General features: G+C 40.6%; 1 protein-coding gene across 1 annotated transcript in view; it reads left to right on the plus strand.

Annotated features, from left to right (window-relative positions):
- Nucleotides 1-113: 113 nt before the first annotated feature.
- The window catches only part of lypd6b (LY6/PLAUR domain containing 6B), a 51,458-nt gene continuing 34,184 nt past the window's right edge, over nucleotides 114-17,387 (plus strand). The window contains exon 1 of the mRNA XM_020499244.2: nucleotides 114-279. The gene's annotated coding sequence lies outside the window, so the exon portion shown is untranslated. The remainder of the gene's footprint in view (nucleotides 280-17,387) is intronic.

Here is a 17,387-nt window from a genome sequence, read left to right on the forward strand (position 1 = left end):
GTTGTTTTTCTTCTGGGAAATGGTGTGGGGGTGTGCGGGGTGCCCACGCAAGATTCCCATATCCACTTCTCCTCGAGAGGGAAACTTCACCTGCCCTTCAACCCCGCCCTCCGGTTGGCTTCCCCGCCTCTTCCCGGGTCCCGCTGCGTCTGCTGCCCTGTCAACCACACCGAGACGAGGCAACATGGGTCATACATCGAAGTTTTAGGCGACGAAAAAGATAACTACCTCACCATTTTCAACTAAATCCAGAAAGAAACTGACCAAACATTGCCAAAGGTAAGTCAATTGCACGGTTACACGGTTTTGCAACGGAGGAAGGCGCAATAAGTGATTGATAGTGTAGGCTACAGATTTTTGCATAGCCTAATTCATAGGTTACATCTAGCCATTATTGTAAGTATTACCGAAAACGTAATAATAATCATTCATCGAATATGGAAATATCCATAGTAGTGGCAAATGGTGGGGTTTATTTTTTTCTGCTTCTATGGGCGCAAATCTTGTTATCGATGGCAACGTAGTAGTCCATTGTCGTGAACTGTTGTCCATTCAGCAGACAGCTGTTGGTGACATGTTTAACCATCGAACAAAGGCCATTGTATTGGTCCATTGAAAATGTGTGCGGAACACTCATGCCCAATAGTTTCCAATGGTTGAGCCATAGGAGAAACAATGGACATCTAAGTGTCTGTACTGTGTACTCTTAACTATGGGGTACTGGCAACTGAGGAACATACATTTTTATGTTGTGTCACTCACTGCCCGTAACTGTTGTCCAAACCACAACACAGATCATTTGATCATTCAACTTAGAGATTTCATCACTAAGTATGATCCAGAATTATGTAAAACGATATGCATTTAGCCCCATAATGTTTTGAGGACAGTAGCTGAGCCTACAATTGAATATTTTTTTGTTTGATTTTGTAGTGGTCAGGAAACCACACACCCAGCCACTTATAGCCCTCCCTCTCTCTCCATTAATGTTCAGCTATGACAGTTGCAGTGCCACATAAGGCTAGCCTGTTTGTGTGTGTCCTGCCGGCCCAGGGATCCACTGCTGACCCCTGTCTCAATCTGTCACTCAGGGCCTAGCCAGGGCCACACAGCTTCCAGGAAAAAGAAATGCACAACCAACAGAAATGTATTGCCATTGGCAGTTTCCCAGTTTCTATTTATGCATATTTCTTTGGCATTTCTTGAGTATTGCTCTCACTCATCATGTAAACATATATCTGACATATAGCTCTGACATATATTTATATCTAATTATTTACATCTATAATTTAGTCCAAGCAACTACCTCTTCCCCTACTGTATTTATTTATTTATTTTGCTCCTTTGCATCCCATTATTTTTATTTGTACTTTGCACATTCTTCCACTGCAAATCTACCATTCCAGTGTTTTACTTGCTATATTGTATTTACTTCGCCACCATGGCCTTTTTTTTTGCCTTTACCCCCCTTATCTCACCTCATTTGCTCACATCGTGTATATAGACTTATTTTTCTACTGTATTATTGACTGTATGTTTGTTTTACTCCATGTGTAACTCTGTGTTGTTGTATGTGTCGAACTGCTTTGCTTTATCTTGGCCAGGTCGCAATTGTAAATGAGAACTTGTTCTCAACTTGCCTACCTGGTTAAATAAAGGTGAAAATGTATGTTACGTCATTGTCATTAAACACACAAAATATTTGAAATATGATAACAAGGACATCATTTTGAATTAAATCTAAGCTACCCAAAAAGCATCACTCACCAGAGGGTACTTACTTTTGGTTGACTTTGTCCGGACAGGTGGTTCTCAGCATGGTCCCATACACACCAACTGCTGCCACTAGTCCACCAGTGCACAACCAAAACAAGTTAAAAACAGACTGCCTATCCCCTCTCTTCAAGTCAAGGCTCCATACTTGTACAAGTTTGGTGCTCGATGTGTGGGAAAAGTAGGGGGGCATGGTGCTGGTATTTTTATTATGCCCCCCCCCTCCCCCGGCCTTTAAATCCCAATTCTTCCAGACTAGCCCTAATTTAAGATACATCTCTCATTCTAGCAATGCGCCAACTTGATACTGCAACCTATGCAGGATTATGTTAGGCTTCTCTCTTTCTCTCTGTCCTTGTCATCCTGTTATCTTTCTCTCTTCCTTTATCAATGCACCCAGTAGCCCCATTTCTTCCACTCTGGCCGTCTTCCATTTTCTTGATTTTTTTTCTCTTTCTCTACCCATCTCAAACTTGTCAGCCCCTCTATCAGTTGTGTTCCTCTTCCCTCTGTCTCCTGCCATCAGTCATTTTCCAGGGTAGTCAAGAGTGAAACCGAGCCCTCCTCCCCCTTCTTATCATGTCTGTCTGTGTGTTTGTCTGTCAGTCTGCTGTCAGGACAGTGGGAGATCACAGGGGAATTGGGTGATGAGCTGTTTGAAGTGGTGCCCTGTTCTTGAGGAGGGCCTCGGCTGATGATGGCCTTAGAGTGGAAAAGGCAGAGAAGAATCCATCCATATGTGTCTGTTTGACTGGTTTCATCAAGGGCCCTCTCCAGTAAGATAGAATAGAGTTTCTAAATAAACGGATGAACTTGGGTTACCTGGGTAGTAGGGCTGCACAATTCATATCAAAATTGCAATATTGACCTGTGCATTATCCATACAGCAAGAGATCCATATCACATGCAATATTTTGAAATGCAACTCAGCCGTGTGTAACATCTGTAGTTAACTCCGTCGTGTCAGTTTTCAGGCTGTTCTGTTAGGTCAAATGCAGTCTACAGATTGTACCAAACAAGAACCATGCTGTTTTTTCCCCCACTTTGTTTCTTAATATAAATCATTCTATTTCTATGTTTCCAACAGTTCACCCAAAAGTCTTTTGATCTATATCGCAAGTCAAATTGCAATAGTTGGTTAAAAAATAAATAATCGCTGATATCATGTAGCTATAGCCTACTGCTGCAACACAGAGATACGTGTTGCAACCCTGAGCTCTGGTATTGCTCAAACAGTGCTGCTGCGCAATGTTTAAAGTTTGACTATCATTTAATTTATTGGGCTCCGGTCCATGGCAGTAAGATCTATCTCACAGACTTTTGGGTCAGTGTGTTTATAGTCAAGGAGAAGCACTTGTGAAGACATACTACTGCTAATGCTGTGGATAGATAGCACAAGTTGTGTTTTTTATTATTGGATTACGACTCAGTCAGAACATATCTGATAAGGACCCATCTGATATTAAGCATGGGTAATAATGTTTTTTACCATATGACAACATCTTTTGCCACATTCTGAGTCCTGATCTTAATCTTGAAAGTAGACTTTTTTTTCCGTCTTTTCAGAAAAACAGTAAATAAGTTCAATTCCTGGTTTCAAAGAAAGATACCGAAATATTACATCCATCCAACTTAAAAAATAATTATATATATATATATATATATATATATATATGTATATGTATATGTATATGTATGTGTGTGTGATGTACATTAGAATCAACTAAATGTGCCTGTTATCAACAGTAACTAAATGTGGCTCCAAGCACATGTGTTCCTTTTGTTAGTTGCCAGTTTGTTGCAGAAGGTTCTTCATTAAATCATTTGGATACTGGCCAAGGTTTTAAGTTGCTTTTTGGTGTTTTTCTCCCTCTGTGTCGTATAACTGACTTCATCAAGGCCGACCCAACTCGAGGCAATTACACAGGAATCTGAGACTGGTCACACACTACCAATTAACTTTTTATCACTCTGCTGAAAAGAGGGGGCCTTGTTCACTGGCCTGCTTTGATTCAGCAGCCACTTTCCCCCCCATGAAAAGAGAGGAGAGAGGGAAGGAGACAGATGGATAGACAGAGTGAGAGAGGGATGGATGGTGGTGGGGTAAGACGACCAGGTAGATGGCAAGAAGAAAGGTGGAGAGGGAAAAATGAGTCTTATCAGTTCTCATTGTTTTCTCAGTTTTTCACCCCCCCATTATATCACCCTCCAAATAAACCAGTGCAACAAACCTACTGTTATAAGCACTAATAAAAAAGCGACATATTATATAATTGGATGACAAGATGGAAACGGTTTTGTTCAGAAGGCGTTTAGATAAACTCCCCTGCAGCTAGGATTTAACCTTAGTGAAAAACTCCAACAGGAGCTAAGTGAGAACATAGCATTACATGAATGTCATATGATTATTATACGGGAAGACTCCATATGTTGTGAATGCAATGACGTCAAGGCTTTGAGGTATAGGGTCTTAATATAGACATGTAAAAAGTCAACCTTCAGGCTATAGTACACCTCCATCAAGTGTCATCTGAGCGCCATGTCATTATGTCATGCAGCCTCCCTACCGGTTTATGTCATTGACAAGATGAGGACAGGCTATCATTGTGTGTAGGGAGAGATTGATGGACGTCACCTACTCAGGCTTCCCCCCCATACTTAAACAGAGTTACCTCAAGAGTCTTGAAGAGTCTTGCTGTGAGTCTTGCTGTGGAGTCTTGAGAAATTCCCAGTTGAATTAAATGCATATGAGATCATGTACAACATTTCCCCATTATTTTCATTGGACTGGTTGTTTTCCAACCCATGGTGTCAAAATAAATAATGCCCATGGAATGCCCCATGGTTGAAAAAAGGGAGTGTCAGTAGTTCCTTGGAGGCTAGTCTTCTGATTGAAGGGGCAGGTGAAAACCTATGATCCAGAACCACAAGGGATGGTACCTGCACTAATAAGGCCTGGTCTGAGGCACCTGCCCTTTCCCCGTGTTATTTTCATGATTTTAGGATGGATGATGGGGGTTGATGTCCCTGTCCAGAGGTTATGTATGACCCAAAGACAAACAGGTTGCCACAGTGACTGATAAGAGTTGCTTACGAACATTGGCAGATTGCCATTGTGTCCTACCTGAGGAAAACTTGGAATTCATAAGGTTATCTTGAATCAACATTTTAAAACTAGGTAGAGTGAGGCAGAAAGAGAGGTGGGAGAGATTTGTCTGTAAACAAGAGCATTTCATTAAGGTACAATTTTCACATCTCTGTGTTCTTGCAGTACTGACTTCTGAATACTTAATCAACTCTGTCATGGATTTATTTCCCTTTCGAAGTGGTAGGCGCTCTCTAGTTAGTCTCCGAGGTGGTGAATCACACATGTGCTGTGGAAAGACCTCATTGCCATAAACAGAACACCCAAGTCTTCATTTCTAATCCTGTCCCAAATGAAGAGTTACGAACATGCTGATCTTAATGTTGGCACCTGTGACCAGAAAGGGATTTGCCCAGGCCAAAGATGAATGGTTAAAGCAATGGTTCCTTTTTGGACTGCTGAGTTAAGGGAGAGCCCTACGCAGGGCATTGTGTGATTTAATCTCTGCCATGGGACATGTCTTAATAAACAGAAACTGGCACTGCCCCATAGAATGTTCAGGCAGGCTGCACCACCGGCTCTGCACTCAGGTGACATATCTGAAACCATGGGAGAAGAAGGGATTACTATATTCAACCTCGCTGGATAAAACTTCCAGGCATCTCTATTCAATTACCTTGGCCCAAGGCCCAGGTGGGACAGCTAAAGGAGTTTAATTTAATCTTAACCTGACAAGAGAACTCCGGGATAGGACCCAATCTCTCATCATCTCTACAGATTAGATCTCCAAGGAGCAAGGTCGACAAAGGCACAGGCAGACTAACTGGGGCAGTCGCCCAATGGCCTGCTCTGGTTCTATTGATTCCACTGTAGGTTCGGAGAAGGAATTGTGTCTCGTTAATTAAAACGATCGAAGACCCTCGACCGTTAAGGAGAAGCCCTCAAAGCTTTAATGAAGATAATCGCCAAGTTGAATGGTCCAATTATACAGCCTATTAAACCAGGTACTCCTTTACAACAACCAAAAAAGTGAAAGTGACTCCATCCAATTGTATAGTTCCTCATGGTACTGAGTGAGTCACTGCACATGAAATGTTTATATTTTAGTGTGACTGTCGAGTTTGACAAAAGGATTTTATGTTTAATCTACACTTTAATTACATTACCTGTTTCCGCCAGTGCCCCTAAAACTGATGAGAGAAGACAGGAGAAGTAGGCACGTAGTGACCCAGTTCAGAGCAAGTTAGAGGTGGCACATTGAAAAGCTATAAAACCAAATTGTTTTACTGTCAAAATGTATTTCCCAGCTCTACCTGCGTCCTCCCCCAGCTACAAGAAGCCTTTTGTCCATGAATAAAATGCCTTCTATTGGAAAACACCTGCAATTCCAGGCTCACCTTTTTCATTGAGACTCAGTATCTGATGTTTGAAAGACTGCTTTGTCCTCCCGAGGACCTTTTATGCTACCTATATAAGCAAAGCTTAAGCCTAATATAATTCGGCTTTGTCATGTTTTAAAAAATCATTTTAAACTCTTAAACCCTGGATTTTTACAGTTTTTTATGTTTGCCAGTTAACAGTTCATGGGGTCAACTGGCTTAGACAGGCTATAACTATGTGCTGAGTTTCACACATTCCTGCAGAGCTTCATAGGTAGCTGGTTGAACGTAAACTGTATAACACACTAGGTGGGTGGAGTAGTAGACCATTTGAAACCAATTGAAATCTAAGATGAATAAGCCTGATCCTGTAAATCACAGTCAGATCTAACTGTCAAGAGACAATAGACATATCTCCACTCTGAGATACCTCTGTCAATAACGGTCTGACACAGCACAAATACGCATTAGTCTCACTATTCTTTCTCAATCTCACAATAGCGCTCAGTTCTTGTGTTGAAGTTGCTAAAGATAGTCTGTTATTACCTACCACTTGTGGGGCTACAGGTACATTATATATACAAAAGTATGTCGACATCCCTGTCAGCCATACCCGTTGCTGACAGGTGTATAAAATCGAGTACACAGCCATACAATCTCCATAGACAAACATTGGCAGTAGAATGGCCTTAGTGAGCTCACCATCATAGGATGCCACCTTTCCAACAAGTTAGTTTGTTAAATTTCTGCCCTGCTATAGCTGCCCCGGTAAACTGTAAGTGCTGTTATTGTGGGAACATCTAGGAGCAACAATGGCCCAGCCATAAAGTGGTAGGCCACACAAGCTCACAGAACAGGGTGCTGAAGCGTGTAGCGCGTAAAAATCATCTGTCCTTGGTTGCAACACCCATTACAAAATTCCAAACTGACTCTGGAAACAACGTCAGTACACAAACTGTTCGTCGGGAGCTTCATGAAATGGGTTTCAATGGCGGAGCAGCCACACACAAGCCTAAGATCACCATTCGCGTTCTCTGGAGTGATGAATCACGCTTCACCATCTGGCAGTCCGACAGACAAATCTGGGTTTGGCGGATGCCAGGAGAACGATAACTGCCCCAATGCATAGTGACAACTGTAAAGTTTGGTGGATGAGAAATAATGGTCTGGGGCTGTCTTTCCTGGTTCGGGCTAGGTCCCTTAGTTCCCGTGAAGGGAAATCTTATGTTCTTCCAACTTTGTGGTAACAATTTGGGGGAAGGCCCTTTCTTGTTTCAGCAAGACAATTCCCCTGTGTAGAAAGTGAGGTCCATACAGAAATGGTTTGTCGAGGTTCGTGTGGAAGAACTTGACTGGCCTGCACAGAGCCCTGACCTTAACCCCATCGAACACCTTTGGGATGAATTGGAATACCGATTGCGAGCCAGGCTTAATCACCCAACATCCGTTTCCAAACTCACTAATGCTCTTGTGGCTGAATGGAAGCAAGTCCCCCCAGAAATGTTCCAACATCTAGTGGAAAGCCTTCCCAGAAGAGTGGAGGCTGTTATAGCAGCAAAGGGGGGGACCAACTCCATATTAATGCCCATGATTTTGGAATGAGACGTTTGACAAGCAAGTGTCCACATGTCGCATATATTACCCCTAGTGGATCACTTCTGGAGAGTCAACAGCATACTGCCTTCTTGACAGCTGTCAGGCAAGAATTTGGCTACTTTATTTAGCAAACATTTGGCATTTTGTGTAGCCAACCCCAATGGTGAAGAGGCATTAGTTCCTTGCCTGAATGTCTTCTGTTTAAGGGATTTGATGACTTTTCAGATCAAACACATCCCCAAATGGTTTCTCCACTGATGCCTCAGTAGCGCTCACCCATTTGTACTTGTTGGCTTCACCTACAGAGTGCTTTACAGACGATACCTGAGACCGCTCAGGTGGTTTTCTGGGCCCATGTCCACCCCTTTCTGCGGCATCCGCGGTGAAAGCGGTTTCGATTTCCTGGCAGAGTGGGGTGATACAAAGACAGTCCTTGTTTTGGAGACTCCCTTTTCTAGGCCTAGCGGGCTGGAACCTGGGGAGCAGGGTGGGAGTGGCAGGGGGTGGGTGGTGGGGTAAGGGGATGCAGAGGGGCATAATCTGACGGTCAATTAAACTGACCCTAAAACTCACACCCATGTAATGACCAGGAGGGATGGTTCTCCAGGGGACCGAAGCACTGACTTAAGGGAGGCCGGCAAATTTGCTGTCTACCATGGGCAGACAGCATAAAATCTCAATATTACATTCAGTCTTTTCCATACTGTAGGACATTATGGTCAGAGTCTACAGTGTTAAATCACTTCAGTAACTTTCTCATTTAAAAAAGAGCTATATTAACCTGATTTTGCAATTGCTCAGCATCCGACCTATATACTATGCGGTGTCAGAGGAAGGCCCCAAAAATGGTCAAAGACTCCAGTCACCCAAGTCATAGGCTGTTCTCTCTGCTATCGCACCGCAAGCGGTACCGAAGTGCCTAGTCTTGGTCCAAAAGGCTCCTTTACAGCTTCTACCCCCAAGCTGTAAGACTGGTGAACAATTAATCAAATGGCCACCAGGACTATTAACATTGACCCCCCCCCCCTTTGTGTTTACACTGCTTCTATTGTTTATTATCTATGCATAGTCACTTTACCCCTACCTACATGTACAAGTTACCTCGACTAACCTGTACCCCCCCACATTGACTCGGTACCGGTACCCCCTGTATATAGCCTCATTATTGTTATGTCATTTTATTGTTCATTTTTATTTAATTTTTTCCTTTAGTTTATTTAGTAAATATTTTCTTAACTCTATTTCATGAACTGCATTGTTGGTTGTTGTATTTGGCACGTGACAAATAAAATTTGATACCGATTAATCAGCCGATTTTTATATATATTTGTAATAATGACAATTACAAAAATACTGAATCAACAATGAACACTTTTATTTTAACTTATAATACATAAATAAAAATCTATTTAGTCTCATAAATAATGAAACATGCTCAATTTGGTTTAAGTAATGCAAAAACACAGTGTTGGAGAAGAAAGTTAAAGTGTAATATGTGCCATGTAAAAAGCTCATATTTAAGTACATTGCTCAGAACATATGAAAGCTGGTGGTTCAATATTCCCGGTTCTTCAATATTCCCACTTAAGGAGTTTTAGGTTGTAGTTATTATAGGAATTATGACGCGTTGACTATTTCTCTCCATACCATTTGTATTTCATAAACCTTTGACTATTGGATGTTCTAATAGGCACTTTAGTATTGCCAGCCTAATCTCAGGAGTTGATAGGCTTGAAGTCATAAACAGTGCTGTGCTTCAAGCATTGCAAAGAGCTGTTGGCAAACGCAGCAAAGTTTGAATGAATGCTTACGGGCCTGCTGCTGCCTACCACCGCTTAGTCAGACTGCTCTATCAAATATCAAATCATAGACTTAATTATAATATAATAAATAGAGGTCGACCGATTATGATTTTTCAATACCGATACCGATTATTGGAGGACCAAAAAAAGCCGATACCAATTAATCGGACGATTTTTATATATATATTTGTAATAATGACAATTACAACAATAGTGAATTAACACTTTTATTTTAACTTAATATAATACATAAATAAAATCTATTTAGTCTCAAATAAATAATGAAACATGTTCAATTTGGTTTAATAATGCAAAAATGCAGTGTTGGAGAAGAAAGTAAAAGTGCAATATGCGCCATTTAAAAAAGCTAACATTTAAGTTCCTTGCTCATAACATGAGAACATATGAAAGCTGGTGGTTCCTTTTAACATGAGTCTTCAATATTCCCTGTTAAGAAGTTTTAGTTTGTAGTTTTTATAGGAATTTATAGGACTATTTCTCTCTATACCATTTGTATTTCATATACCTTTGACAATTGGATGTTCTTATAGGCACTATAGTATTGCAATCCTAATCTCGGGAGTTGATAGGCTTGAAGTCATAAACAGTGCTGTGCTTCAAGCATTGCAAAGAGCTGTTGGCAAATGCGGGAAAGTGCTGTTTGAATGAATGCTTACGAGCCTGCTGCTGCCTACCACCGCTCAGTCAGACTGCTCTTTTAAATAATAAATCATAGACTTAATTACAATATAATAAAGTCACAGAAATACGAGCCTTAGGTCATTAATTTGGTCAAATTCGGAAACTATCATTTCGAGATATATTTTTTTTAATCTTTCAGTGAAATACTGAACCGTTCCGTATTTTATCGAACGGGTGGCAACCCTAAGTCTAAATATTGCTGTTACATTGCACAACCTTCAATGTTATGTCATAATTATGTAAAATTTGGGCAAATTAATTACGGTCTGTGTTAGGAAGAAATGGTCTTCACACGAGCCAGACGGTCCAAACTGCTGCATATACCCTGACACTGCTTACACTCTGCTAACATGAATTTATTTGAACTAAATATGCAGGTTTAAAAACATATACTTGTGTATTGATTTTAAGAAAGGCATTGATGTTTATGGTTAGGAACATTGGTGCTACGGAACCCCTTGACAACATTCCGCTGAAAAGGCAGCGCGCAAAATTCTAAAATATTTATTTGAAATATGTAACTTTCACACAAGTCCAATACAGCAAATGAAAGATTAACTTCTTTTAATCTAACCATCATGTCCGATTTTTTAAAATGCTTTACAGCGAAAGCACACAGCCATGTGCTTTCACCGCCAAGTAAAAAAAACCAGCCATTTTTAAAGCCAAAGATAGGAGTCGCAAAAAGCAGAAATATAGATACAATTAATCACTAACCTTTGATGATCTTCATCAGATGACAGTCATAGGACATCATGTTACACAATACATGTATGTTTTGTTCGATAATGTGTATATTTATATCCAAAAATCTCAGTTTACATTGGCACGTTACGTGCAGTAATGTTTTGATTCCAAAACATCCGGTGATTTTGCAGAAATACTCATAATAAACATTGTAAAAAGATACAATTGTTATTTATAGAATTAAAGATAGACTTCTCCTTAATGCAACCGCTGTGTCAGATTTTTAAACTTTACGGAAAAAGCATAATCTGAGAACGGCGCTCAGAGCCCAATCCAGCCAGAGAAATATCCGCCATTTTGGAGTCAACAGCCGTTAGAAATAACACTATAAATATTGACTTACCTTTGATGATCCTCATCAGGTGGCACTCCCAGGAATCCCAGTTCGACAATAAATGACTGATTTGTTCCATAAAGGTTATCATTTTTGTCCAAGTAGCCACTTGTTGTTAGCGTGTTCAACCCAGTAATCCATCTTCATGAGGCGCGAGTACTTCGTCCAGACAAAAACTCGGAAGGTTCCGTTACAGGTCGTAGAAACAAGTCAAACGATGTATGTAATCAATCTTTAGGATGTTTTTAACATAAAACAACAATAATGTTCCAACCGGAGAATTCCTATGTCTGAAGAAAAGCCCTGGAACGAGAGCTAACTCTGTCGGGAGCGCGCGTCACGAGCCTGAGACACTCTGCAAGACCACTGACTCAAACAGATCTCATGAGCCCCTCCTTTATAGTAGAATCCTCAAACCAGTTTATAAAGACGGACATCTAGTGGAAGCCGTAGGAAGTGCAACTTTACTCCATAGACACTGTGTATTCAAATTATTGAAATGGACACTAGTAATGTTGCATTTATGTCATCAATATCCCTTTTTAGTATGTCTTTGAAAGATACACATATTATCGGTATTAAAATACCATAATTCCAAGATATTATCTTCTGCACTTATAGCAGCACAACCTATCAGCCACATTTGGTAGTGATGGGTGGGGAAAAATTCGATACACTTACATATCTCAATATTATTTTGGACGATATTATATCAATACTTTGACCCCACGTATCGATTTGTAATTCTTATTCAAAATGTTTTTGTTAGGTAGCATTAGCTAACACTAGTCGACCGTACCTGTGCCAATTCTCCTGTATTTTTCATCTTATAGCTTGTTCTCCATCATATTTGTAAATCGTGAGCAATGTTTTCAGCACTTTTATTGCCATTACTGATCAAAACAAATTTTCTCATGCTCTCTTGTCTTTCTGCAGCAGACATATAGAAAGCAATATGTTTGGAACATCAAATTGCAATCAGGGGTTGGGGAACAGAACAGAAAACAGAACTGAAAACTGGAATAGAATGACATTTTTATAGGAAGAGGATCAAAACCAGGAACGAAAGTGTTCTATACTGTTCCGGAACAGAACCGTTATTTTAAAAGCATGGAACCGGTTAATAACGTTATTTTACATTCCGGGCATTTCCAGTCCCACTAAAAACGCAACAAAGCGCCTATGGAAAGCCCTCACTCAGAAATGTTTCAGTGTGCCTGCTAGCTGAAAATCTTTGTGTGTGTGTGTATAGGATACCTGCCCCTCCCTTTGAAGCATAGTGTGCTGTAAACCTACTGACGTTTACAAGCGTGATTCCGAAATTAGGGAGAGAGATTTTTAATTAGAGAACAATGGATAAACTTTTATTCAACACTACTTAAGGATACTATAGTTATCACGTCACATTGGATTTATTATCGACTAAAAGGTAATACGTGTCTTTTATTTTAATTCTGGTGCCGCTCTGCACACACAAGCTTGGTAGCTAGCTATGTGGTTTTGGTCCAACGTTAAAGCAACTCTCTGACGTTCAGTAAACCGTAAACCCTTTGGGGGTTGAAACTTTTCAGAGCTTAATTTCTAACCCCTGATTGCAATACATATATAATCTTGAGAATCACAATACATATCGTATGGGACCTAAATATCAAATATCGCGAGGTCCCTGGCAATTCCCAGCCCTAAAATGTGGCCAATATGTGGAACATGACATCATCTTGACATGATGCAACTGGAATGAGTCAATTACAGTAGAAGAGCGTTTTCGTTCCCTCTCTTTTTCTGTAGAGTCATTCAGAATCAAAATGACCCCAGATTCTGCACACAGAAAAGCAAACCTATACCCAAGGGTCAAACAATCAGGTTCCTTTCCTCCGCTCCGCTCCACCCCTCGCCTCTCACTGAGGCACGACAAGACGAGATCAGATAACAACCACACATTAACCTCACCACTGTATTACCTCAATACATCACCTCTCCTCCACTATATCACTGTATACCCACCTGAAATGGCCAGGGGGAAGGCAAGGCAATTTTAAGTGTTGGTTTGACACTATACCACTGTTCCCCCCTGGGGCTGTGTTTTCAATGAGAGGGATGTCTTTGGCACGCCAATAATCCATTTATGCACAAATGTTGTACCACAGTGATTCCCCCAGCCTATTCACTTGACTGATGTCATTTTTTTGTTGTCAGTGTAAAGCAATGCAGTGCATGTAGGCCAGAGGTGCTTTGCAAAATACCTACACAGAAGTCTTTCTACAGGAAACTGTACAGTACAAGAAAATATAGCATGCATATATTGTATAGCCTACATAGATTTAGGGTTGACCCCATTTAGTCGACTGGTCGATTGTTTGGTCGATAGGCTGTTGGTTGACTGTGGTTTGTTTGGTCAAGCAGTTGCAAAACAATAAAATGTGGCACACGAGACACCTGTCTGATTCGTGCCTGTCTTAGTGGCCTATTCCATTGCGGAATGGCTTAGATGCACAAAGCGCGTGTCTCTCCAGAATGCTCTCTCCTGCAAATGTGTGCGCATTCATTGTTTTTTTTAACTCATTGTGTGAATTGTTTGCCCTTTGATTGTTAGTGTCTATCAATTGACCATTATATATATCACCAGTAGTATATTTCCCGTTAATAATTTCTAATCAATAATGTTTGTTTGGTTTCGGTAGTTTCTGTTAAAGGTGCTCAATGCACCTGCTAAAATTCGAATCGCCTAATTTCGGTTTGTGACAAAACAAGCAAGTATATAGTAGAGAATCCTTGTACAATCTAAACAGCTGTGAAATATATTTTCCATAACCAAAAATATTGTACTTTCAGCTGTTTGAATCTGGTGTACAAAAACTGACAGTAAAAGAAGCAAAAACTGAACTTAAGAAGCATAAAAATAGCGCTGCGCACATAGAACAGATCTACAGCTTCTTAGACTTGGACTTAATGAGAATGCCATATCTATAACTTACATTTCTATGTGCATTTGGTTGGGTCACCCAAAAAGTTATATATTGCAGCTTTAATGCATTCAATATATTATTATTATTACAGTCATTATTACATTTACCGTTCTCATTGTTGGAGTGGACACTTGTTTGCAGAGCTCATTTGTGAGAAACAAGTGTTGGTTTATTTAATTCCATTTATGAGTTTTGTCAATTTATTAATTGTATTTTGTTTGGAGTGCTCCTGTCAATGTTGAGTAAGGATACACACCTGATTATGCATAGAAGTATGCCTAGGCTACCTGGCCTGCGCACACGTGTATATATTTGGGGATGTCTGATAGTATTTCTGATTGCCTCGAGTGTTCTGGGGTATGACACGACAAGCTTGGCACACCTGTATTTGGGGTGTTTCTCGCATTCTTCTCTACAGATTCTTTCAAGCTCTGTCAGGTTGGATAGATATTGTCGCTGCACAGCTATTTTCAGGTCTCTCCAGAGATGTTCAAGTCCAGGATCTGGCTCTTGGGGACCTGTAGACATATTTTGGTACCCTTCCCCAGATCTGTGCCTTGACACAATCCTGTCTCGGAGCTCTACGGACAATTCCTTGGACCTCATGGCTTGGTTTTTGATCTGATATGCACTGTCAATTGTGGTACCTAATATAGACAGGTGTGTGCCTTTCTAAATCATGTCCAATCAATTGAATTTACCACAGTTGGACTCCCAAGTTGTAGAACCATCTCAAGGATGATCAATTGAGCTCAATTTCGAAGTCTCATTGCAAAGGGTCTGAGTACATTTTTTTTTATACATTTGCAAAAAAAAAGTAAAAACTATTTTGTCTTTGTTGTTATGGGGTATTGTGTGTAGATTGATATATATATATTTTTTTAAATACATTTTAGAAAAGGCTGTAACATAACAAAATGTGGGAAAAATCAAGAGGTCTGAATACATTGTATTTGCACTGTATTTAAAAAGAAATCATTCCAGCTATCTCCCTTTCGATAACCACCAACCCTCTGGAAAAATGTCATGCTCTGATCCAGTGGAAATGTCATAAAATACCTAATTACTTCTTATCCCTTGCACAAATACAGCTGTGTCTGTCTGGAGCTCACTGGCATGGGAAACTCTGATGGCCCAGAATAGTTGATACAATGTTGCAAGTTTTCTAGCATGAGCTGTGGGCCTGACCTAGTTGCTAGTTAATACAATTAGTCAAGTTCATTACAGACAGGCAGAGTAGAGAGATAATTGTGATTGAAGAACATGAACAAACCTCCATGCGTATTCCTATAGTGTCTAAGGCACTGCATCTCAGTGCAAGAGAAGTCACAACAGTCCCTGGTTTGAATCCAGGCTGTATTACATCCGGCCGTGATTGGGAGTCCCATAGTGCGGCACACAATTGACCCAGCATCATCCGGGTTTGGCCGGGGAAGGCCGTCATTGTAAATAAGAATTTGTTCTTAACAGACTTGCCTAGTTAAATCAACTTTACATTTACATTTTTTTTGTTTATATATAGGATATTTTTACAGGATTTTTTTTTTAACCTGCAATGTTTTTATTTGATGGCTTTATGTAGGCTATTTTCTACCTAGTTGGCAATAGAACAAAAATATGTTATTATAATTTAAATAACTGTTCCACGAAAATGTGCATATGAAAATCTTGACTAGCACGCAGATTGGTAGAAATGGTAAGATAAATTGTAACTTGGCACTTCACATAAAAAAGGTTGCCGACCCCTTATTACCAACAACATCAAGAGCTTAATGGCAGAATCTGTGGCCAGCAGGAGGGTCAGGGACAGGTTTTTTTCTTCTGGTTACCCTTCTCCCTGGATCCCTCGAGTCATTTGTGTGTCTTAATTATTTAATCAAACTGTGTGCTTAAAGCATCAGACAAGCTCAGTGCATATTGTTTTGTTTTTATTACACTGGGAATAAGGGCACAAGGCTAGACTCAGATGCAGACACAGGAGGCAGATGGTTAGAGTCCAAGATGTTTAACAATCCTAAAGGGGTAGGCAAGGTCATGGACAGGCCAAAGGTCAAAACCAGTTCAGAGATCCAGAGGTACTGTATGGCAGGCTCGAGGTCAGGGCAGGCAGAATGGTCAGGCAGGTGGGAATGGAGTCCAGAAAACAGGTAAAGGTCAAAAGCGGGAGGACTAGTAGAAGAGAATAGAAACGTAGGAGCACGAGAAAACACACACCAGTTGACTTGAACATGCAAGATGAACTGGCACATAGAGACAGGGATAAATACACCAGGGAAAATAAGCGACACCTGGGAGGACAGGTGAAACCGATCAGGGTGTCTATATGTATGAAAAAATACACTTTAAAAATTGACCAAACAATTGTTTTTTTGTCGGGGCAACCCTAGTAGTTTTAGTATCAGCCTTCGTAATCAAAGGCAATGTTGAGAAGTTTTCTGCATCTTTTATTACACGTCATACTATATTTGAAAACTGATGAACATCACTCTACAATAGATAAATGAATACAGTTATTATCAGGACTCAGGATAAGACCCAGATGCAGACAATAAACATCTGTGATTCGAACTAACAAAATGGGTCAGTAATCCAGTGCAAAGTCAGTAAGGTACAGAACGGCAGGCAGGCAGGCAGAGGTCAGTAATCCAGGGCAGTGTCAGAAAGGTACAGAACAGCGGTCAGGGCAGGCAGAAAGGTCAAAACCGGAGGGACTAGAGAACAGGCGTACGGGAAAAAACACGCTGGTAGGCTTGATGAGACAAGACAAACTGGCAACCAACAAACAGAAAACACCGGTATAAATGCACGGGATAATGGGGAAAATGGGCAACACCTGGAGGGGGGTGGAGACAAGCACAAGACAGGTGAAACAGATCAGGGTGTGACAGTTATCTCCTAGCTAATGGTTGACTCTAATCAGATGGTTGTGTAATGCTGCGTGTAACGCTGGGTCCCATGCAGAACACTTAGGTTAGCTTTTATATGGCCATTACCAGGCAGTGA

The sequence above is a fragment of the Oncorhynchus kisutch genome, linkage group LG2 (genome assembly GCF_002021735.2).
Source record: "Oncorhynchus kisutch isolate 150728-3 linkage group LG2, Okis_V2, whole genome shotgun sequence".
Taxonomy (NCBI): domain Eukaryota; kingdom Metazoa; phylum Chordata; class Actinopteri; order Salmoniformes; family Salmonidae; genus Oncorhynchus; species Oncorhynchus kisutch.